Source organism: Peromyscus leucopus, chromosome 22, assembly GCF_004664715.2.
Source record: "Peromyscus leucopus breed LL Stock chromosome 22, UCI_PerLeu_2.1, whole genome shotgun sequence".
NCBI classification, from domain to species: domain Eukaryota; kingdom Metazoa; phylum Chordata; class Mammalia; order Rodentia; family Cricetidae; genus Peromyscus; species Peromyscus leucopus.
Window position 1 is genome coordinate 37,386,204 of NC_051081.1, and position 24,169 is coordinate 37,410,372.

At 43.3% G+C, this 24,169-nt stretch overlaps 1 protein-coding gene across 7 annotated transcripts in view; it reads right to left on the reverse strand.

Annotated features, from left to right (window-relative positions):
* The window catches only part of Ncoa1 (nuclear receptor coactivator 1), a 200,962-nt gene extending 177,724 nt beyond the window's left edge, over window positions 1-23,238 (reverse strand). For 4 of the 7 annotated variants that reach the window (XM_037198117.1, XM_028875282.2, XM_037198118.1 and 1 more), the window contains exon 1: window positions 22,784-23,238. The gene's annotated coding sequence lies outside the window, so the exon portion shown is untranslated. Of the gene's footprint in view, window positions 1-20,145; window positions 22,112-22,133; window positions 22,410-22,783 lie in introns of those variants that run through there. The other 3 variants (XM_028875292.2, XM_028875311.2, XM_028875301.2) reach the window with 3 other exon arrangements.
* Window positions 23,239-24,169: the final 931 nt, after the last annotated feature.

Here is a 24,169-nt window from a genome sequence, read left to right on the forward strand (position 1 = left end):
AACCTCTTAGTAGACTTGAGTATCCTTTCTCTCTCTCTCTGTCTCTCTCTGTCTCTGAAAACAGGTGAATTATCCACAAGGCAAGGCTGTACCATGGGTTAGAAATGATCTTGTGGGACCCAGACTGGTCCTCACGAACAAGACAGCACTAGGACTTCTATGGGCCACGCTGAGGAAGCAGAACTGAGACAATCATCAGCCAGGCCACATCCTGACTGGGACCACTGTGTTACCATTATCTGGACCATTTTTTTTTTCACATTTCATTTTTTATTTAAAAGAAATATTCACTTTACATACCAACCACAGATCCCCCTCTCATCCCTCCTCCCACTCCACCCCCCAGTCTTTGCCCCCCCATCCCCTCCTCCCCTCCTCCCCTTCTCCTAAAGGGTAAGGTTTCCCATGGGGGACAGCAAAGCCTGGTATATTCAGCTGAGGCAGGACCAAGCCCCTCCTTCCTGCCTCAAGGGTGAGCAAGGTGTCCGACCATAGGGAATGGGCTCCAGAAAGTCAGCTCATGCACCAGGGATAGATCCTGATCTCACTGCCAGGGGCCCCTCAAACAGACCAAGCTACACAACTGCCTTCCACATGTAGAGGGCCTAGTCTGGTCCCATGCAGGTTCCACAGCTGTCAGTTGAAAGTCCGCGAGTTCCTTTGAGCTTGGTTCAGTTGTCTCTGTAGATTTCCCCATCATGATCTTGAACCCCCTTGCTCATATAATCCCTCTTCCCTCTTTTTGACTGGGTTCCTGGAGCTCAGCCTGGTGCTTGGCTGTGGATCTCTGCATCTGCTTCCATCAGTTACTGGATAAAGACTCTATGATGACAGTTAGGGTAGTCACCAAAATAGATGAGATCTCCATGAGTAAAGAAAGTGGGGACAGGAAGGGGGGCAATTAGAGGAGAGGGGATGAGAACATGAGGGAATGGGATGGTTGAGCTGAGGGAGGGACAGAGTGGAAGAGCAATGAAAGAGATATCTTACTAGAGGGAGAAACCTGGTGCTAGGGAGATTCCCAGGAATCCACAAGGCCAACCCCAGATGAGACTACTAGCAATAGTGGAGAGAGAGGGTGCCGTGGAGGCTCACCAGCATCTGTAACTGTAGTTCCTGGGAGCCACACCCTTTTCTGGCCTCCATGGGCACCAGCTATGCATACTATACACAGACATACATACAGGTGAAACATTTTTACACATAAAACAGATAAAAATTTTAAATATTTTTAACTGGAATGTAATAAAATATCATTTGGCCATAAAACAAAGAACAGATACCTGCTTTAATATGGATGAACCCTGAAAGTATGAAGTCAAAAGAAACTGACAGAAAAGGTCATGCACTGTACAGTGCCAACTATATAAAACATCCCAATAGGGAAATCCTCAGGGATATGAGGTATATTAGTGGCTACCAAGGACTCAGAAATGGGGAACAAAGAGTGATGGCTCCTGGGCATAGAACTTCTGAGATAATGAAATAATCTAGTATTATTAGGTAGTGGTAATAATTGTACGATGCTGAGAAAACACCAATAGCCACCAAAGTATAGTCTTTCAAAGCATGACTTACAGTATATGAATTATATCTCAACAAAAATAAAGAGGAGCCAAGCTTGGTGGAGCACATCGTTTGTTCAAGCACTTAGAGGCAGGTATATGTCCTGCCAATCAGAGCTACAAAGTCAGACCCTATCTCAACAAACAACCAAACAAAACACAGAAAATGGGCTAGAAAGCTGGTTCAGCAGTTTAGAGCACTTGCCGCTCTAGCAGAAGACAGGGATTCAATTCCCAGCACCTACATGGTGGCTCACACCATTTGCAACTCCAATTCCAGGTGATCCAATGCCCTCTACTGGCCTCTGTAGGCACTAAGCATCCACATGATGCACATACATGCATGCAGGCAAGAACTCATACATATAAAATAAAATAAATAAACCTAATTTTTTAATTAAGAATTAAAACAAGCCAGGCAGTGGTGGCACACACCTTTAATCCCAGCACTCAGGAGGCAGAGGCAGGCTTGTGAGTTCGAGGCCAGCCTGGTTTACAAAGCGAGTTTCAGGATAGGCTCCAAAGCTACACAGAGAAACCCTGTCTCAAAAAAAATAAAAATAAAAATAATAACAACTAATCAGATACTCAGGGGGCATGGCAGCATGGCAAACAAAATCAAAATCCAGACCACAGAAAACTCTTTAGGGCAAACCACCCAAGTTCTTCAAAAGATAAAATTACAAAGGGGGAGGGGGACTGAGAGACGGGTAGAGAGGGGGGCAGGGAGGGGGCCGGGGATTTCACTTTCTCAATTCTCCCACAAAACAGGCAGTAGTGCAACCTCACGTGCATCTTCTAAGAAAACAAATACACTAGCAACATAACAAGAACATTTAGGAATATTTAGACTTTGGAACATTCCTTTGTAAATCAATAAATTGGCCTTTTTAAAAACAGATTAGAAAAAAAAGAAATAGAGTAACAGCATGTAACCTTCATACTGCCTTATGCTGTGACCTAATACAAAAGCCTTATACTAGAAAGTACTTCCAAAGACCGCAGATTTACAAGTTGTTTTTGTTTTTGTTTGTATGTTTGTTTGTTTTTGTTTTTTCAAGACAGTGTTTCTCTAAGTAGCTCTGGCTGTCCTGGAACTCACTCTGTAGACCAGGCTGGCCTCGAACTCACAGAGATCCACCTGGCTCTGCCTCCCGAGTGCTGGGATTAAAGGCGTGTGCCACCACCGCCTGGCTGATTTCCAAATTTTTAAAATGAGTCCCACCCCCAAATCCATAAGAGATGGCCGAAACAAAGATCAAAGGATAAAACAATAAAATACAAGAGAAGCCACAAAGGAACAAGTACGTAACTGAAGCTTAAGAAACTCCACACCTTCAACAGGGTTAGCTCTAACAAGAACTCATCTAGAAGCAGTCTATTTACTGTGCTGGGAGACAGAAATTTTAGTATTCACTTATCAAGAAGTAGTCATCTTAGGGAGAATTTAATGAAAATTAATGTGATGTTTCAATATGGGCATGCATTATAATAAAAATTACTCACTTCCATACTATCGCCCCAGGTACTTGAGACAGCTCACAGGGTGCATTACAATTTGTGATGGTTTCAATATGAAGTGTGTGCCAGACTCATGTTGGAAATGACTGGTCTTCAGCTGGTGGTACTGCTTTGTGAGGCTGTGGAAACTTTGTGGGTGGATACAGATGGAGGGAGCAGGCTACTGGGGTGTGACTTGAAAGTTACATTGGGTCCCCAGGCTTTCTCCTCTCTCTTCTGCCTGTCTGTCATGAGATAAGTAACTCCCCTCTGCCACAAATACCCATTGCCACAATGGCCAAACAACCATGGATGGGGCCTACAAAATCACAAGCCAGAATAAATCTTTTTTTTATCGAAATTGCTTCTGTCAGATATTTGGTCACATCTACACAAAGGTAACTAATAAACAAAAAGAGAGAAATTAAACTGGGGAAAGAGAAAGAAAATGAAGGAAGAATATTAAGATTAAATACAAAGTAAATTTACCATATAAACCATATTTATCCAAATTCCTATACCACTGTTCGCCCCTGGCTCCCTTCTACAGAGAAAAATACCGTCGGTTTCTAGAGGTGTGATGACTATGTAACACGTACAAGCTGGTGATAGGAAAGACAGCTTTTTGTGACTGACACCAAGACCAGGGGCAATTGACTGCAAGGGCTCTACAAGGGCAATGCTAAAACACGGAAGAGGGAAAGGAAATAATAATAGCTTGTCTTCACTGAACACCACCACCCCACCCCCTGGTCAGGCATGTGTTGAGCCTTTTCCTATGGAAACTCAGGAAATGCTCTCATCTTTGCGGAAGCAGTTACAATTACTATTACCATTTTATAGATGAAAAGCTAAAGCACCAGCAGGTGAAGCTACATGTAACCAGGAATCAGCAGAGTCAGAAGTCACGTTCGGGAACTCCAGGTCCAGAGCCCACCACCTAACCCTTCAATCATCATCCTCACCAATAAGGTGAGGACATGAGCTTCCGCCTACAGCTAAAAATAGGATTTGTCTACCAAATATTAGCTCACTTGGGTTGAGCATCAGTCTTCCAGATCAGCTGTTAATAGTTCCCGTAGTAGCAGTAGTAACACTGGCAGGGGCACTGTGATAAAGGAGACAGATAATGCCTCAACCAGAACGCCACAGTAAGAGGGCAGCAAATTTCCCAATGCTGCTTGTTTTAATGACTCTCAATAAATGTTGATTGCACTAAAGAAAGGTTCTGTGAGAGCAATTTTACCCCCTCTAAAACAATGTAGGCAGCATGCACAGTTCTCAGATATTCTAATTTGACCCAGGTAAAAACTGATTGGCTTTAAAGCAATGTATTGGTTACGTTTTCAGTAACTCTCCAGGAAATGATAATTCTGATTACTAGGTGTAATTTTTAAAAATTAAGCAACAGCATTGAAAGTAGATACACATTTGCTGAGTAAAGCTAACTGATAACATGTGCATATGTATATATATATGCATATTTCATAGTCAAATTCAGAATAATATTTTCTTAAAAAATTAAGTAATCAATAATATCAAAGTAGGCAGCCAACCCACATTTTCATGGCTGCTAGCCAAGAAGGTAAAGGGCAACAACTTGTCTCTCAAAATAGTTCTGAGTAGTTACCAATTAACTAGCAGTCAGTTCATTCACAACATTCAACAACACAATGTGGTCGTAACTTGTGTGTGTGTGTGTGTGTGTGTGTGTGTGTGTGTGTGTGTGTGTGCGCGCGCGCGCGCGCGCGCGCTAGAAACTGAACACAGGATCTTGTCCATACTAGACAAGTGTTCTACCACTAGGCTATATCCTTAACCCTTGGTTTATGTTTAAGACAGACTCTCACTAGTTATGTAGACTGGCCTTGAACTCACGGTATAGCTCAGGCTAGCCTCCAACTGGCAACTCCCCTGTTTTAGCCTCCTAAATTCTAGGACTACCATGCTTGGCTAGAATGGTCATAAAATTCTGACATAAAAATATTTCAAAGAGTTTCTAAAAACTCAGTTCAGTTGTAAAACTGACTCAGTGAAGCACCTATAGACTACTTGACCAACTTCCGTAGATATCTAGTTATTAAACATGTTAACTAAATGTCCAGAGATGTATGTAAAAATTCAAGAGCTCTGGAGATTTCATATACCTCTGAAAGAACTAATTAGCAGTCTTCCAAAGCCATCCCTAGTAGGTGTAAACACATCTACAACATTGATATATTAAGGCTGTGAACGAAGTAATTAATAAAAAAGGGGAAACAGGTAAAGAGGATGGTGAACAAATACGAATAGTAGACTTTTAGTATGGGAAATACAAAATACAATAAATATTTGATAAGATTATCAGCTTTCCTAATAGTCAAGGCACTACAAACTATAAAGTTATCATTTTCAACCAACAGATACGTCCAACTAGAGCTGACTGATAATCCGCAGAGCTAACAAAGGTGAGGAAAGCAGCTGCTATTATAGACTGGAAGTGGAAATATAAATTATGTAGCCTTTAAAGTGACAATTGAATGAACATCAGGTTTTATATGTGCATATCCAATAATCCTATGGGCACATTCTCATACATATGAAACAAATACAAGATATTTACTGAAACATATTTTGCAACAGAAAACTTGTTTATCTTGGGCTAGCAACATGGCTGAGCTGGTAAAGGTGATTGTTGCCAAGACTGATGACCTGAGATCCCATGGAGTCTGACAAGGAGAGAACTGACTCCCACAAGCTGTCCTCTGACTTCCATAAGCATGCCAGCACACATGTGTGCCCACACACACATATAAACAAATGCACACGAATAAATCTTAAAAGCAGGTGTCCAAACCAAAACTTTATCTTACTGTTCACCAAAAGGGCACTTTAAATGTCACATAAATGACATAATATACATTCAATTGTCAAGTTAGGTAGCCATTGAAAAGATAAAATGGCTCCTCCATATTCTAGCATTCAAAAATACTCATGAGTATAAAAAAAATAAGGCAAATAATAACTTATAAGGTATCTTCTCTTTGTGTCTGAGTGAATTCCTGTGTTTTTGTGAATATGTGAGCAACAGATGTAACAAGAGGGATCTAAAGCAGTCAAAAACCTTTCCCTTCCAAAAGCCAGAAACCAATTCACAAGAGCACATGCAAGTTAAGCAACTGACTAGCTCATTTAACTGAGAAATGATGGGTAGGTCTTACTTCAGTGTCAACAGGCTCCAAAAGCTCCAAAGATTCTCTGTGCTCATGCACATACGAGTATGTAAAAGGGTGAATATGTATGAGGGAGTCTCTGGCTCAGTCAGTCTGTGTTCTGACCTCTTGTAGTGTACATATCTGGAATGTTCCTCCAAAGATTCGTGTGTTAAAGGCTTGGCACCCCCAGAGAGTGGTGCTATTGAGAGACGGTAGAAATGTCAGGCAGAACCTAGTTGGAAGAGACAGGTCACTAGGAGGCATGCCTTTGTTCCATGACCATTCCTCTTTTTCTGCTTTCTAGGTGCCATTCAATGTCCAGCTTTGCTCTACTATATGACCCCTGTCACGGCCTTCTGCCTCACAGAAAGAACAGACAAGAGACTGAGGTCTAACACCACAAGCCAAACTAAATATTTCCTCCTTTGAGGTGATATCCTCCCATATTTTGTCAAAGTGATGGAAAACTAACAGCCTCGTTCTTTTGCACAGCAGATGTACGACTCGTGGTACTCTTTTATCTTCATTCAATCCAGCACCTCGAACAGGATGCACCTGGCTCCCTCATCCTATGTGTTTTTGAATCTCATGGTGCTTTGGTCATACAGCATCCATTTTGCAACAATCAATATGTCCAAGGGTATGGGGCATTCTGAAAAATCATGCTACCACCTACAATAAAAAATAGAGAGCAGGTACTATCAGATAGACTAAATTAACACATGCTATGCAATTCTACTAGAATTTCACTTCTTAACTGCTGTGGGATGTCTTTCTTTATGTTGTGAATATGTGTTGCTCCCATTGGCTAATAAATAAGCTGCTTTAGCCTATGGCAAAGCAGCTTAGAGGCAGGCAAGGAAAATGCAAACAGATACAGGGAGGAGAAAGGCAGAGTTGGGGAGATGCCAACCTATCACCCAAGGAGCAACAAGATGCCTGCAGACCAGTAATGCCATGGCTACATGGCAAGATACAGATTAACAGAAATGGGTTGAGTTAAGGTATAACAGCTAGCAGCAAAAATCCTGCCACAGGCCATACAGTTGGTAATTAATATAAGCCTCTGAATGATTATTTTATTAGTGGCTGTGGGACCTCAGGGCCAGGCGGGACACAGGAAAAATTCCAGCTATACTTACCTCTATATACTTCACTTATTTGAATTTACTATTAGAATGCAGTCAGGTATCATACATATGATTTACTTTTTAATTCAAAAGGGAAAAATATTATAATGTAGTCAAAAAAAATAAAGCCCAAGTTCCAAAAAGTGCAGGACTGATAACTTTATAAATCCAATTGATGAAAAATATATTTATAGTTTCCTCACCTACAATAAAGATCCACGTGTCTGTGGTGGTTTGAATGAGGATGGCCCCCATAGATTCATGCTTGAATACTTGGTCCCCAGTTGGTGGAACTGTTTGACAAGGATTAGGAGGTGTGGTCTTGTTAGAGGAAGTGTATCAATCACTGAGGGTGGGCTTTGAGGTTTCAAAGCCCATTATAGTTAGCTTTCTCTCTGCCTCCAACTTTGGGAAAAGATGTAGCTCTCAGCTACTGCTCCAGTGCCCCACCTGCCTGCCTGCCACCATCCTCCCCCCATGATGGTCATGGACTAACCCTCTGGAACTGTGGGCCCCAATAAATGTTTTCTTTCATAACTTGTCTTGGTCATAATGCCTCTTCACAGCAATGAAACAGTAACTGATATAGTGACCTAGTTCTGCAAAACTGGGCTGAATTTTAATAACTCCCCAATATTCCTTATCAAAGCAATCATTAGAGAGGCAAATAACAAGAAACACAGCCTTAAATTAATTACCAATGTTGATAAAAGGTAAGTAAAGACCTCAAAAGATACTACAAAAAAAAACTTTTCAGGCATCAAAAAGTCTTCTCTAGCATCCCAAAGTCCTTTCTCTTTCTTTTTTCATCCTATAGCCTTACTAACCAAGTCCTGTAAGTAGGAAAGTTCTGAAACGTTTATACCAAAGCAAATAATCACTTTCTGCAAGTTTCAAATATTCACTCTACAATACCAAACTAAAGCTTATTATTTTATATACCACTATAGTAGAGACAGTAAATTTGTCCTTTAATTGACCGGAAGGTTATCATTCAGCACATACAAGTTCCTTTTACAGATTAATTTAACAATAAAAAATTGTGTTTAGAAGCTGTAGAAAGAGCTCAGAGGATAACAGAGTACCCAGACTGCATTCCCAGCACCCACATTATGGCTCACAACTATCAAGAACTCCAGTTTCAGGGGATCCAATGCCCTCTTCTAGCCTCTGCAGGCACCAGGCAATCACATGGTACACACACATACATACATGCAAAACACTCATACACATGAAATTAAAGTACATAAACATGGTACACACATATACATACATGCAAAACACTCATACACATGAAATTAAATAAATCTTCTTTTGAAGTTCTATTTAGCCAGATATAAAGGGTTTACTGTTCAATAAACTCTCAGGCAAGAGCCTCCCCATTTTGATATTCACCTCAATAAAGAAACTTAATTTTCCTATGGTGAGGCAAAGCCATGTTCTGTCCTTATTTTCTAGCCCCTTATGCAGTCTCTATGACTACTTTGGGAAGCAGCACATGTCACTTTGGGGAAAGCCACAATAACCAAAGAAGCTATTTCATGTTCCAGAAAATACATCAAACCTCCATTATCTGCTTAACTCCCAAACCCCTTTTTCACATACCATGGCCATAAGCATCATTCCAGATGCTACATATTCTAACTCAAATCCACTTCCTCCAGGAAGTCTACCCAAACCATGCTTGGCTCTAAGCACCATCAGTACCAGCTTTATAAACATACCTTTGAGTACAGAACTATGAAAGCACTAAGTACAAACTAGTGTAATAACCATCTCTTCCCTGTGTAATTTACAATTGGGTTAGAAGGAAAGGAAACAGGTAAAAACAGAAACAAGCCAACAATAATCACCTTCAAGCAAGTGCTAAAAATGCAAGCTGAAATATATTCTCCCATGTGACACTTTTGTAATGTTTTATATTATTTTTAATTTATGTAAAACTTAAAAGAGACTGCCTTATACAGATTATAATCTTTTTATTTTTAAAGATTTATTTATTTTTATTTTATGCATATGGGTGTTTTATCTGCATCTATGTCTGTGTACCATGAGTGTGCCTGGTGCCCATGGTGGCCCGAAAAGGACATTAGAGCCACTGGAACTGGAGTCACAGATGGTTGTGAGCCACCACATGGGTGCTGGACACTGAATCCAAGTCATCTGGAAGAGAAACTAACACTCTCAGCCACAGGCCATGCCTTCTTGATGGACAAGAACTTGAAGAAGAACTTCACGGTGCCTCACATTACCACTCAAACAATGGTTATTCAATGAGAAAATACCTTCTATGTAGGGATTATGTTTTAACAAACAAACAAACTGAAAAGCAGTAAGGATCAAGATCTTAGGACCTCTTACTCCCACACCTCTAAGGACAGAGGCAGAAGGGAACATGGGTTTGTTTGTTCAGTCCGTAACAGGGGAGCTCTATACTAAGGATATTAACTTACCAGGCTAGCTCAGATTTCTTTTTCTCTGGTTTTCAAGTTCTGAGCAGCAGTTCCAGCAATTGAACCCAAGGCCCAATACATGCTTAGGCAGGCACTCTGCCAATGAGCTGTCTCCCTAGCCACTGCACCTTTTACAAACTATTGAAACAAGGCTTTGCTTGTTGCCCAGGCTAACCTCAAACTTACAATCCTCCTGTCTCAGCCTCCTAAACAGCAGCATGTATTACCACACACAGATATTCCAAACATTTCAGCATCACCTTTATACTCTGTCCTATGCTGTAAACATGTTCTCCATATAATATTCAATTTTCAATTTACTAAATATCTTGAAACCAATAAAAATAATCCATAGAATATATTATCTATGAGTATTCCGGAAACAAACACACACACACACACACACACACACACACTATCAAATGAGTAAGAAGAGTAAAAAGAGTTCACAGAAGGAATATGCTACCTTTATGTTTTAAATTAACAAGAAGTGAGAAATCTGGGTGAAGTTTTAAAGAACAGGTGTAATTCCAGGAATACACATTAGAATAAGGGAGAATATTACAAAAAAAAGAAATAGGATATCTAGGGGATAATAAGCCAACAATTTCGTTTCGTACAATCTACTGCGGAAGGCTAAGCCAGAGAACAGATTGGTGCCACACACTGGAAAGCTTTAAATGCTAGGCTGTGGAACAACTTTATTTTGATAGTAATGAGGACCATGGAAGGCTTTTTAGCAAAGAAAACACGAGCAAAAATTAGCAGGATAGGGGCTAGGGAGGTAGCTCAACGGGGAAAAGCACAAGCATCCACGCCAAAACCCTCAGCACCCATGTAAACACCAGGTTGGCACGGAGGCCTGTGGAAGAAAGCTAGGCTGGCCAAGAGCTCTGAGAAACCCTGTCTCAATTTATAAGGAGGTGGAGACTGATCAGGGAAAGCACCAGACATCAACTTCTGGCTTCTGGCCTCTACATGCACACCCTGCACTCACACACATATACAGATGCATGTGTACATACATACATGCACTCACATACAGGAACACTATGCATACGCCCCCAAAATATCAGGATGATGATTTTACAATAAAATTAAGCAAAAACTAAAGGAGGGGACTGCAAGATGGCCCATCAGGTAAAAGCACTTGTTGCCGAGTCTGACGACCTGAGTTCCATTCCTGGGACCCACATGGTGGAAAGAGAAAACCAACTCCTGGATGTGGTCCTCTGACCACCACATGTAAGCACAGGCACACATGGGCCACCTGTGTCATATATACACATATGGCACACAACATACATCAATAATTTTTTATTTAAGATTTAGTTTCATTTTCTGTGTACGAGTGTTTTGCCTGCATGAAAGTGTACTGTGTGAATGCTTGGTGCATGATGGAGGCCAGGAAAAGGCACCGATTCTCCTGAACAGCAGCTACACTTGTGAACTACCATGAAAGTGCTGGGAACCAAACCCGGGTCCTCTGTAAGTGCAGCCAGTGCTCTTAACTGCTGAGCATCTCTCTGCACCTAAATAAATATTCTGAAAATAAAATAAGCAATCAAAGAAGGAACTCACTATGGATTACAGGACCACTTTAATACTACTTTAGTAATTAAGCCTGAAGTAAAATTATAGTGGGAAAGAAGGAATCAGATAAGGAGCCCACAGAACTCAGAAAGCTTTTAGTATGTCAAATCAGAGTCTAAGAATTCTAATATGGCTGAGATTCAGATGTTAATGGGTGTTTAAGCAAGCAATTCTGAATCCCAACCCATTCAGCATAACTTCCTAGATACATACACACACCCATATCCTCATTCCATACTTTTGTAAAATTGGAGAAGGAGGGCTTGAGGGAGAAATCATATATAAAAGAAACCAAATAATGTAGAGCCAGGCAGTTGTGTAACAAACACAGCTCAAACACCTGTAAAGGCCAAAGGCATTTGCAATCACATCTATTGCAAAATGGAAAAACTGCAAAACCAGTCATACTGCGGGCTTGAATAATGACATCAGATATATCCATTAAACTTGGCAAGAGGGTAAAACTGGATGAATGGTGTTATTGAGGTCCCTGTCCTCAACAAAAGAGGAGATGACGGATCCTTTCTGGAACGTGGTAAAATCTGTCGACCCTCTCCCAGAGAAACTGTAGACTCACAAAATTTTACATATAAAGTGTTTACAAACTAAAGCCAACCCAGAGGTATTAGCCCATGAACTCCAAGTTAAGAACCTTTGGTGTGGAGCAGTAGTAACTATTTTTATCATATATCCCACGGCTTTAAAGTTTTTAATAGTAAATCACACGTCTATTTATGATATATACACATTGTACACCAAACTGATAAATTAAGTGCTTTATAAAACATATACGAAATATAAATTTAAGAATCTTCAAATACAATAAACTAACAATTTTTAACAATTATTTTACTCATTGATTCATAAAAGCTATGTGCCATTTCTAATAAATGCTACTACCAATTGCACTACTCTTTTGACAGTATACAACTAAACATGCTTTTTTTCTGTTTTTAATCTTGCTTTCATACTTTCTTTAATACTACAGCTTGAAGCTCTAGCCCTAAATTCAGCTCATTTTTTATAATAAATAACTATTTTGCTTGGTTTTAATAGTTAGCACAGCTGAAAAACATACTTTGCTAAGATGAATAAAACCCAAAGAAGAACTCCATTACTGGCTGCACTGAATAAAACATGATATTCAATTGCAATTCCACTCACCATTTATGCAAAGGCTTTTTGCTAAAAATCAGCTACTGCATTTCCATATTTCCTGATGGCAATCAGTTGTTCTTACAAGCTAATCAGATGAAATTACCTTTTTATATTTCCAGCAGATGGGCTCAAAACCACTAAAATGTCTCTTTTACAAGGTTTTTATACAGGTTAGAAAACTTCGTTCATGAATTCAAGTGTTCATGTAAAAAAATTCTTCAAATTAACACTCATCATTACTAGCAATTAAATCCAATAGAACGGAAATGCTTCCAAACAGCATTTTCAAAATCCTCTCTCCACAGCACTGAACTCTGTTTTCTTCCAAAAGGTAATTAGTTGTTGAGTCAGTGTTAAGAAAGTGCCATTATCGAAAAGGAGTAGATCAAGTGTGCTTATTTGATGGACTGCATACCACGCACAACCATGTATGATACAAAATGTCAGCAAATCATAGCTGTCTTCTTGGGGACAAAGTCATCCTCAAGCTAGACAATTCTTAAACCTTTTGCCATAAGATAACCAGCCAATCTCTATGAAACAGAGAGCTGCATGATGACTCTCTACTGCAGTACAAAGTGGTATCAGGAGTCTACCCACCATGTAAAATAATAAATTTAAGAGTCTCTTTCCCCAAGCCTCCCGAAACTGCACAACATCACAAAAGACTGAAAGTGAAAGACCTCTAATAGTTCTTGCATTTCCCGAACAGTATGTTGGAGATCTGACTTTAGAGACACTGTCCCACATCAGTGCCTTACAACCGAATACCCTTGTACAGCTGCCTTTAAAGGTACTCCAACTATATTATTACCATAACTAAAATACTGCCAATTTGGCAAAAGACACAGACCACAGCGCATTCTGTGAGCACAGCTGTCTTAACCCATTCTCTCGACGTACACCTGGCTAAGGGCATCAACTGAATACATAGAGCTGTAACAAGGTCCAAGACTCTTTTATTTCAAAGGACATGTACTTATGTATATGTGTCCATGTCACAGGATCAAGTGAAGGTCAGAAGATAATTTGGGGGAATGGTTCTCTTCTTCTCCTGTGTGGGTCCCAGGGAATGAACTCAGGTTGTTAGGTTTGACAGCAAGCAAACTGAACTAAATTGAACCAAAAATGAACTATCTCAACTGCCCAAGATGGCCTCTGAAAATGACATACCCTAACCCTTAAATCATTTTTGGAACACAGTAGGGCATAAATAAATCATGAAATACTGAGAGCTGGGGATTGCAGCTTGTATGACCAATCTCACTTATACAGTCGGGTGTATTTATACAAGGAGAGGACATTTTTGCATTAAAAAAACACACCTCGACTGCATCAGTTTAAAAATGTCAAATGAAGCCGGGGCATAGCAGCACATGCCTTTAGTCCTAGTTCTCAGGAGGCAGGAACATCAGAATCTCTTGAGTTCAAGCCAGCCTGGTCTACAAAGCGAGTTCCAGGCTGGCCAGCGCTATACACTGAGACCCTGTCTCAAAACACACACACACACACACACACACACACACACACACACACACACACACACACACGAGTAAAGTAAGAGCTGGAGAGGCTAAGAGGGACCCTGGTTCAATTCCCAGCACCTACATGGCAGGTAAAAACTAACTGTAACTCCAGTTTCAAGCCCCTTCTGGCCTCTGAGTGCACCAGGCATGCATGTGGTGAGTGACCACACACAGGCATACATGCAGGCTGTACACAAAAAATTAAAGAATAATACTTTTTAAAATGTCAAATGATAATGCACTGTCTGAAAGAATAGCTGCTGCTTTAAAAAGTAAACAGCATAAGGCAGTGAAAAAGATTTTATACTAACTTCTACTCCAAAACCACATGATTTTTTTTTAAATATACATAAAAATTAGTGAGTAAGTTCCCAGTGTGGTAAGCCTTACATATGGAAACATTTCAAAAATTATGAAAATCTAAAATTTGGGTTATAGAAACCTGCCAGGAAAAGATCCACATAAATTTGGAAGTTGACATTTCCCATTCTCATCCAGATCTTACATACTTACTACATACTCTTCCCACTGTCTCCTCCCATTAGAAGCCCTTCAGCATCACATGACCTGAATGTCTACTTCCCGCTCCCACTTAGGCTGACACTCTCCTTGACTTCACACAGTCCCATTCGTTACATCCTAAGAGACCCACACTTTCCTGCCCTTGCTTCTAGTTCATTCAATCTTTCTGGGCACCCTGCTCTTCTCATCCCACCCTTCCAGAATCACGCCCGGGTTTCAGTGATCACGTACCACCAAGCCCACCATGAAACCTGCCTTGATCTCCCTCTCTAATGAGGTAACCGCTCTCTCTTCCTGGATCCTCAAGTACACTACCGTCCCAACAGGCTTCTCCCAGCACTCATCAGATTTGATTAATATTACAGGTATTTGTTTTGTCTTATCACTTCTCTTAGGTCATAATCGCCTTAAGAATAGAATCTCTATCTTATCGTCTCCCTTCCTTATCTTTTAACAGCACAGCACCTTGAACAATGTACTCATGTAACTATAGCTTCAGTGGACAGCCAAGTAGCTACTTAGAATCAATTACAGACTTCCTGTACCATCTAAAGTAGAAAAGGAGGTATAACTGGAAATTTGTAGAACAAATACCTTTTCCCTGATTTCCTCCAATCAAACTTGCCAAAGTAAAGCCAGTATTATACAAAATACTGGGCATTTGATCCTTCAACTATCTGATAAATACAGTGTGATATATTTAAATATAAATACACAAACAACGAAATCTATGATTGATAATAGAAATATATAAATATTTCAACTATATAGGCAAACCAAAATTTTAAGAATACATTAAAGCTGCCGGGCAGTCGTGGCGCACGCCTTTAATCCCAGCACTCGGGAGGCAGAGCCAGGCGGATCTCTGTGAGTTCGAGGCCAGCCTGGGCTACCAAGTGAGTTCCAGGAAAGGCGCAAAGCTACACAAGAGAAACTCTGTCTCGAAAAACCAAAAACAAAAAAAAAGAATACATTAAAGCAGTCAATACATTAAAGCAGTCAGAGTAAGAGTGACCATTCAAAACACAATGCAAACACAGAGAATGATCAAACAATTTGTTCCAAATGAAAGAAAATACCTTAAGCTTTATTTAAACACTATCAAAACTTAAGAGGCAGAATTTTATTGCTAAGACTCCAAAACCAGCCATTCAAAGATAAGCTTCCCTGGACAGAAGCACAAAAGAACCAACATCACTGAAGTCCAAAGGTGAAAGCAGAAGGCTCGAGAATAAAGCAACACTTTCGCTAAGTGCCTGGTGTATGCATGGTTACCAGAGAGAAAGAAAGTGGCAGAAGCCTCCACAGCATCTGTTCAGAACCCAAAGAAAGTCCAGAAAGAGGGATATAATGTAGCCAAGTGTGGCAAATACTCTTGGTCAGATGCCAGTTGAAAGGTATGACTGTGACTTCCAGTTGGCTGTCCTAGGCCCAAACGCCATTCCTAACACCTATAAGCTGTGTGATCCTACACCAGCCACTTAACTTCCCTGAACCTTATTTCCTCGTTTATAAAATGAAGTTTGTAGAGCTAGCAAAATACCTGGCTTAGAGACAATACTCAATAAATATTTGCTGATTCTGAATGAGAGCAATACAAGAAAAGCAGATATTCCTCACCAAATATTTTGTTCTTGAAATTTTTGAGGGGAAATGTTCTTAATTACTTCCTGGTTAAAATGAATTTGACTCTCAGTATTTGTGAGACTGATTCCAGAAACCTGTGGAGATACCAAAATCTATGGGTGTTCAAGTGCCATACATAAAATGTCATAATACCACCATGTCACCTCTGTTCTTAACCCTGTCCTCTTCAAAGCACGACTGGATTACTTATAGAACCTAACACAATATCAAGACTTGGATAAGAAAAACTCTGCACACAGTCAATACAGAAACAATCTTTTTCAGTATTTTCTCTCTTCATCCCCACCAGTATTTGGGACTGGACATAGGCCCCATGTAAGCTAGGCCAGCACTCTGCCACTGGGCTACATCACCAGCCCTTTTGGATAGTCTCTATAATGGCTGGTTGGTCCAAGAATAACAGTGGGCAAACCATATTCCTTCCTTCCTTAGCTCATCGATTACTTCCAAGTTTACTAGACTTCCTAAAATTTTAAATCTCAGTAGCCAAAAGCTCTGGCCTGGACTTAGTCATCTCCTCTATAATATCAAGGAGGTTATTCTAAAGTACCCTTAAAGCTCTTCTCCTCTGAATGCTGGGGTTCATTCAACTCAAGGATTTCCCAGACCAGTTCAGGAGGGAGTGAAGAGGTGGAGAGGGAGGGAAAGAAAGTAGGCTGGGTTATACAGAGCAGTCACTGATGCTAACTAAGGGAGTGGGAATGAACTGTAGAACACACCAGCTTTGAAGATCAAGAGAACGGGGTTGGGGATTTAGCTCAGTAGTGGTAGAGTGCTTGCCTAGCAAGCACAAAGCCCTGAGTTCCATCCTCAGCTCCGAGAGAGAGAGAGAGAGAGAGAGAGAGAGAGAGAGAGAGAGAGAGAGAGAGAACACATAAAAGAAAAGGAAATACAATTTAAGTAAAGAAAATGGGTGACTAATTTTAAAGACAGGGTCTTACTATAACCCTGGACCAGACTCTGGGAGATTATAATACTTTCTTCACTTATGTGGTGCTTTACAGGTTATAAAGCAATTTTTTAAGTGAAGTTTTTTTTAAGATTTATTTATTATGTATACAGCATGTATGCCTGCATGTCAGAAGATGGCACCAGATCTCATTACAGATGGTTGTGAGCCACCATGTGGTTGCTGGGAATTGAACTCAGGACCTCTGGAAGAGCAATCAGTGCTCTTACCCTCTGAGCCATCTCTCCAGCCCCTATAAAGCAATTCTGAATGTCATCTACAGCAAATTTTCTGGAATGGGGAACAAGAGACTCCATTTAAATGGCTTAGGGTTTGATAAATTTGTAGAATCTTCACTAAAAAGATCAAAAGACATTTTGAAAGGATTCTTTTTCAGTGGGTACGTGTAGAATAAATTAGAGAGGCAAATGCATGCAGGCAAAAAGCTCTAAATCTACAAATTAGGACCGCAGCACAAAAAGAAGAGTGAAATCTGACCAACAGTTTACCTGACGGCAAAGAAACTCAGACTCTCACGGTGACTCCTATGACGCCACACTCAAATGACCAGGGACCAGATTATTCAACAAGAAAAAAAGGAGACTAGCCAAGAAAGTACAAAGAAAAGAATCAGAGACATGGTGATGGGTTCGGAGTGGAATGTCCATTTGCTAGCTGGTGTTAATGCTTTACTACATGCCAGATCACAGCTAAACAATGTTACTTAGCTTAACTTTTAAAAGCACAATGACATGAGTAAGTACATCATTCTAACTTTAGATACGAAAACCTAAGGTTTAGTTTAGTTAAATACCTAAGGTTACATGAACTAAGAATCTGGAAGAGCCATGACCCAAGGCCGCCTCTGACTAAAGTCTAAGTTCGACTTCTAAAACAACCTTTAAAATTGCCTCAAAGTTACAAACCAATGGGTAAAAAGCTACAAATGAAAGGGATAAAAATAGAGCAGCTGGGCTGTGGGTGAGACCGTTTTGGTCGGTAAAGGTGCTTGCTGAAAACCCTGATGACCTGGGTCCAATCTCCAAAACTCACATGGTAGGAGAGACCTGACTCCCAACAATTGTTCTCTGACTTAGACACGTGTGCCACAGCATGAGTGTGACACCCACACACCCCCACACACACCTAGGCAAACAAATAAATGTTTTTTAAGGCATCACTGTGGAACACTGGATAATCTGCTGTTAATAGGATTCTGACTCTGCTGTTGGGATTACACCTCCTATTCTTGCACCTGTTTTTATCAGTTTGATCTCTGTTCCTAGCAGCAGGACTCGGGGCCACTCAATAATATCAATACTCCTCCCCTCCCCTCCTCACGGAAATACGGCATGTGGGGGGTAAGAGAACAAAATACATCTAAGGTGAGCATAACTAGATGGATTCATTTCAAGTCTTCTTTCCAAACACTTTAAAGAATGACAGCGTCTATTTTGGTATAAGCTACTTACCATTAACTATAATGACCACACTAAGAAAGCCTGTCACTTCAAAGCATCTCAAAAGTACTGTCCTGTGAGCTGAGCACAGTGATGCACCTCTATAATCCCAGATACTAGGAGGCTGAGGCAGGAGGATTCCAAGTTTGAGACCGGCCTGGGCAACTCAGCACAAATGCCTCAAAGTCGACGTGAGAAAGAATTGGGGGCTCAGCTGAGTGGGGGATGGCTTGCCGGGCGTTCGGAAGGGCCTGGGCTCACCACTCCCTATCACAAAACAAATAAGAAAGTAGATAAAAACACTCAGCTATGGATGGGTTCAGGGAGGAAATGGAGATGCCACCTCCTTTACTCTCTACTAGTGGAGCAAGACTTACACACTGACATCAGTGTTTGATAACGGCTTCCTATATTAAGCTATATGTCCAGCGAAAATATAAAATAATAATTTCTACGCTCTGTAGTAACTCAAATACCATTCACAAACTGTTTCCAAAACTATACTAAGTTATGGGGGTGGGGGGAGGTGCATATCCTTAAATGAAGTAACTAAGAATAGTACCCAGCTGCCACCAGGCCATTTTATGACCCAACACCATATAATAAGGAATAGGCACACAGTCTAACTAAAATAAAGAGAAAGTTTAAAATGCCTAAACATCACTTCCAATGGTAAGGGAAAAAAAAAAAAAATCACGAGACCACAAGACCTATCCTCAACGGCCAATGACAAAAGGGTGAATGATGGGTTAATGTGACAGAAGCAATAATAAAATCCATCCCTATGGTCTAGTCTATACGAATGAGGAGAGTTATGAAAGTGAAGGCAATTCTGTACTGTTCTGTAACCCAGACCAGATACAGGGCTCTGTCAGTCGACTCCTGAAACTCAAGTATTTTATTCAATCGCACGGCCATCTTAGCAGCTAGTGTTTGCAGGTCATGTAGAAAAGCACCCACCACGATGATTGTGGACCTCTGCCAGAAAAGTAATAGCTGGCCCCCTGAGAATTACTGTGGTTATCAATGCCAAGACAATAATAATAAGGATCCTAGGGGGCTCCTCTATCCACAACTTAGAAATTCTACTGAGTGTTCTGTGCTCAGGCTGACCTTCCATATTCACCCTAAAATGAAACCTAAGATCAGCCATAGCTTAAGGCCAACCAACTCTGTAAAACATGCCACACAACATCCAACAACTTGGACTCCTTAAAAACTGGAGCAAATTGAAACAAGAAACAGAGGCAGCGTTGCCCCAAGAGAAGGCGTGTGAGCCTGAGGACAGCTGAACAAGAGGAGCCAAATGTCCTTGAGACGCTATCAGAAGACCAACCCGGTGTACAGTCTGATTGGAGAAAAAAAAAAAAAGAGTTTTCCAGGGATGTCCGATCTCTTCTCTCTCTCACTCCACCTTTCAGCACCTCTCCACCACCCTCATCACTTACTCAACATTTAGTCCTGGTGAAGATCGCCTCACTGGATTAGCAGGATCAAGAGGACATGCAGAGAACATTCCATCCTGGGAACAACATATTTAAGTTATTTAGACCTGTTTACTACCCCCTCACTATAGAGTTGGAAGCAGAAACCTTGCCAACATTTGCGCAGTATACACCAGTCAGCACCATAGCAACCTAATCCTCTGCCCACCAAAAGATCAACACATACGCAGAAAACGGGGAATTCAGCAAAAATACAGAGCAGCCCTAGACTCCTGAAGCAGTCAATTAAATGTCTTCAGTAGCAGCAGTGTCTTTATATCACACCCACTTCATGTTGCCCTTACAGCTTCCTGGCATAAGCAAGTTCTTGGGATTATACAAACTGCTGCTTCTGTGTTTCCAGCCCAGATTTCTAGAAATGAAATCCTCGAATTGAGGGAGAAACAAAAAAAAAAAAAAAAAGCAAACATGTTGGCAGAAAGAAGGAGGAAAAAATGCATTGTCTATATAATCCCAGTTTAAGTGAACAATCATTAGTTCCATAGTGCTTTTTTTTTTCTTTCAATAAAACCGCTTACCCAAAATTGTAGATCTAAAAACATTCCCTTGGCTTAAACCACACACACAAAAGCAATTTTATAGGCACAACCCTATAAATTTTCTCAGAAATAAGGAAGAGATTAACTGTAAATTATGTAAAATTCAAGCTTTGCATCTATAAACCAAAGTTCAGTGTGGATTAAATACGTGTAATAGATTAACGTAAAATGCCTGCAAAAATCAAACCAAATACCGACTCTTACAAGCTACAGGCCTCTCTTTTCTCTCCAAGCTCCTGAAGTCTGAATAAGAAATGGAGAGAAAACACTGCAGACTTTAGGTCACAGAACCAACTTGGGACCTTTCCACAAAGTACAGGAGATTAAGCAGAAACACTTCCATTTTACCTACTTTATGACAAATTACTCGAGGAATGCCCATTTATGAAACCGAATCAAATCCCACAGCTACCTTTAACCCAAAACTAGTTCTAGCTTGAGAGCCAAAGACCTAAGCAAATACGCAAATACTTTCTTTTCACCTTATTCCCAACATGAAGAAATCCGACCCCTTCCTACTACATCACAGCTTCTGTGGAGCTCCATGAGAGGCCCCTTTGGCCAACTTTTTTTTCAAGACTAACCTCCAACCAATTCCAGAAGAGGAAGCAAACCTCAAACAAATTTAACCCTTGATATCCACTCCCAGGAATCTACAAGCTAATCCAGGCTTCACTGCAGTCAGGTCTTGCACAGACACTGAAAAAGATTTCTTCATGGCTGAAGTGAAAACATCATGCCTCACAAATCATCACCCGAGATTCCTCTTGTCAATCACACAGGGGGCTGGGGCTGTGATTCACCCACTAACTCCTTACTGGCCAACATCGTATTTCACATTAAAAACTTAATGTTTCAAAAGACAAAAAGAAAAAAAAAAAAGTCACCTTTTCCGCAAGGACACCTGCCTGGCCTCTAGAGTGTCGCTATAAGAACGACCACAGCCGAGCCGGAGGGGTTAACAGATACTCCCCAGCTTAAAGTTTTCATCCCTATCCAACTCTTCGGTCACAGCACCTCGGCTTCCCCTTGTCACACACAGGATGTATTGCCAATCCCTCTGTCTCCCTCTAACATCGTGAGGGTGTCTGGCCCATGGGAGTGACTGCTTAAAAAGAAAGAAAGAAAGAAAAGAAAAAGAGTGCATATAAAAATAAAATAAAAACCAGCCACCGCAGAGGAGTGGTAAGGACTGAGGACCCCGGTGTCCAGTTTCTCTTCCAAGCGACTATGGAGAGCTCAAGTTCCATCACTGACCACTAACCAGATCTGCCTCCCAATCGTTTGGCCAACGTGTGTTGCTTCCCCCTCCTAGGTCTTTTCAGCAGAACCCTGCAAGGGGACCAAACCCCAGCCGCCAGAGGAAAATCTCCTTTATCCGCCCATGCCTACCTCCGAAGCCCTAGTCCCGGGGAGAGAAAAGGCAAGTGCAGCCGGGCTAGGCAAAGGGGCCGTCGAAAGCTGCACGCACAGAAAGCCATGCCTAGGTCGCCCCCATTTCGCTGTCCCGGCGAAACAGGACTCAAGAGAGGCTGACGGGCTGGCCAAGGTCACCGTGCTTGCTCGTCGGGGCCGAGGGGCGCCCGCGCCTACTTCCGGCTCCCCCTTTCGGCGGCGGCTCGGGGCGCCCGCTCCCCACCCGGCCCGCGGCCGCGCGCCCTCCGCGGATGCTCGCACTCCGCTAACTAGGGCAACTGGAGTGCGCCGCAGGGACGGCGCTCTGCAGCGCGGCGCTCGCCCCGGAGCAAACCCCCACCACCACCACCACCACCACCACCCCCAGCTGGTGCCGTGACAGCTGCGACCTCCGCCCCCCTGCAGCCGCGCCAGGGCCGGCCAGGGAACTCGGGGAGGGGGGGGGGGCGAGAAAAAAAAAAGTGGCCGCGGGAGACGGGTCCCAGAGAAAGGAGAGCCCGGGCGGAGGGCGCCAGCTGCTCCCCGCCCCCTAGGGCCGCCGCGGCCGCGCGGCTCGTGACAGCTGCACCCACCGCGAGGCTCCCGCCGCCGCCGCCGCCACCGCCACCGCCGCCGCTGCCACTCACCTGCCTCTGCCGCCGCCTCAGGGCCGCGCTCCCTGGCGCCGCGCTCGCTCGCGACTGTGGCGGCGCCGCCGTGGACTCCGCCGCTCCTCCGGCCGGGCGCCCGTCCCCGGGGCCCAGGCAGGCGGCCCGCCCGCCCGCCCGCCGCCGCCGCCGCCGCCGCGGGCTCTCCGGCCCCCTCCTCCGGAGCAGGAGTCTCCCCCACTTCAGGGAGGTGGTGGTGGCGGTGGCGGTGGTGGGGGAGATGCAGAACCACCCCGGCGCAGGCTGTGCCTGAGGGAACGGCAGCCGACTGCAGCCGAGGCGCTTGAGGCCGCGCTCCAACCGACGGACGACGGGACGAGGTGAATCGCGTCAGTCTCCCGCCCGCCCGGCCTGCAGAACAGGCATTTCAGCCGCTCTCCGCGGCCGCCATGTTCTCCTCCTCCACGGCCGCCGCCGCCGCCGCCGCCGCTGCCGCCGCCGCTGCCGCCGCCGCCGCCGCCGCCGCCGCCACCGCCCCCGCTCCCGGCCCCGCCCCCGGGCCCCGCCCTCAGCGCCCCGCCCTCGCGGCCCCGCCCCACCCACTCGCGGCCCCGCCCCTCGCCCCTGCCCCCTCCGCGAGCTCGGCCCCCGGAACCCCGCTGCCCTCCAGCTCCGACGGCGCGCCCCCGGGGGGGCAGCACGACCCCGCTGGCCCCCCGCTCAGCGTGGAGCCGCCCCGCGCCCTCTGCCGGCCACAGGCGCACCGGGGCCGGTGTCCTGAAGGAAGTGTGAGAAAGGAGGCCCCGAACTCTTCCCGCACGGACCCTCCCCTCGGGGCGGTCCTCTGCCCCGCTGCCAGGAAGCCTCGAACCCCAGAGTGCTCCCCCGGACGGGCCGCGGGACCTGCAGCCTCCCCGCTGTTCTTTATCGTTTACGGGGGGAGATCTGAGGCCCTGTGGATCCGGGAGGAGTCTGACCTGGGCCTGTCTCCACTCGTGGGTTGTATTACTTTGAGTGAGAGATAGCCCTCGGGCACCCCCCCCCCTTTTTTTTCTGTAAAATTGAGAGGTGGTTTGCTGGGATGATTTCACAGACTATTTTTTTTCCTCTTTCAGATGAAAAGATCTGACTGACAATGTCTGGCTCTGCAATTCCATGAATTGACTAAAATGCCTGTCATTCACAGATCTTTCCCCTCGAGGGGCCCCCACATCTTTCTTCTTTTCTGCCTCCCTATCTTATTCTATCGTGGAAGTGCTACTTTCAAAAGTAATGTGCCTTGTCACCAGAGGAATCAAGCAGCCACAGAACAGCCAGCTCCTTGCGCCTGGATCGCTTTATAGGGAAAGCAGCCCTTACCCCAAGACTGGCAGGGTAACACCTCTCTCCTGGGCGGGCAGCGGAAGTGCGGTGTGAAAGGTACGC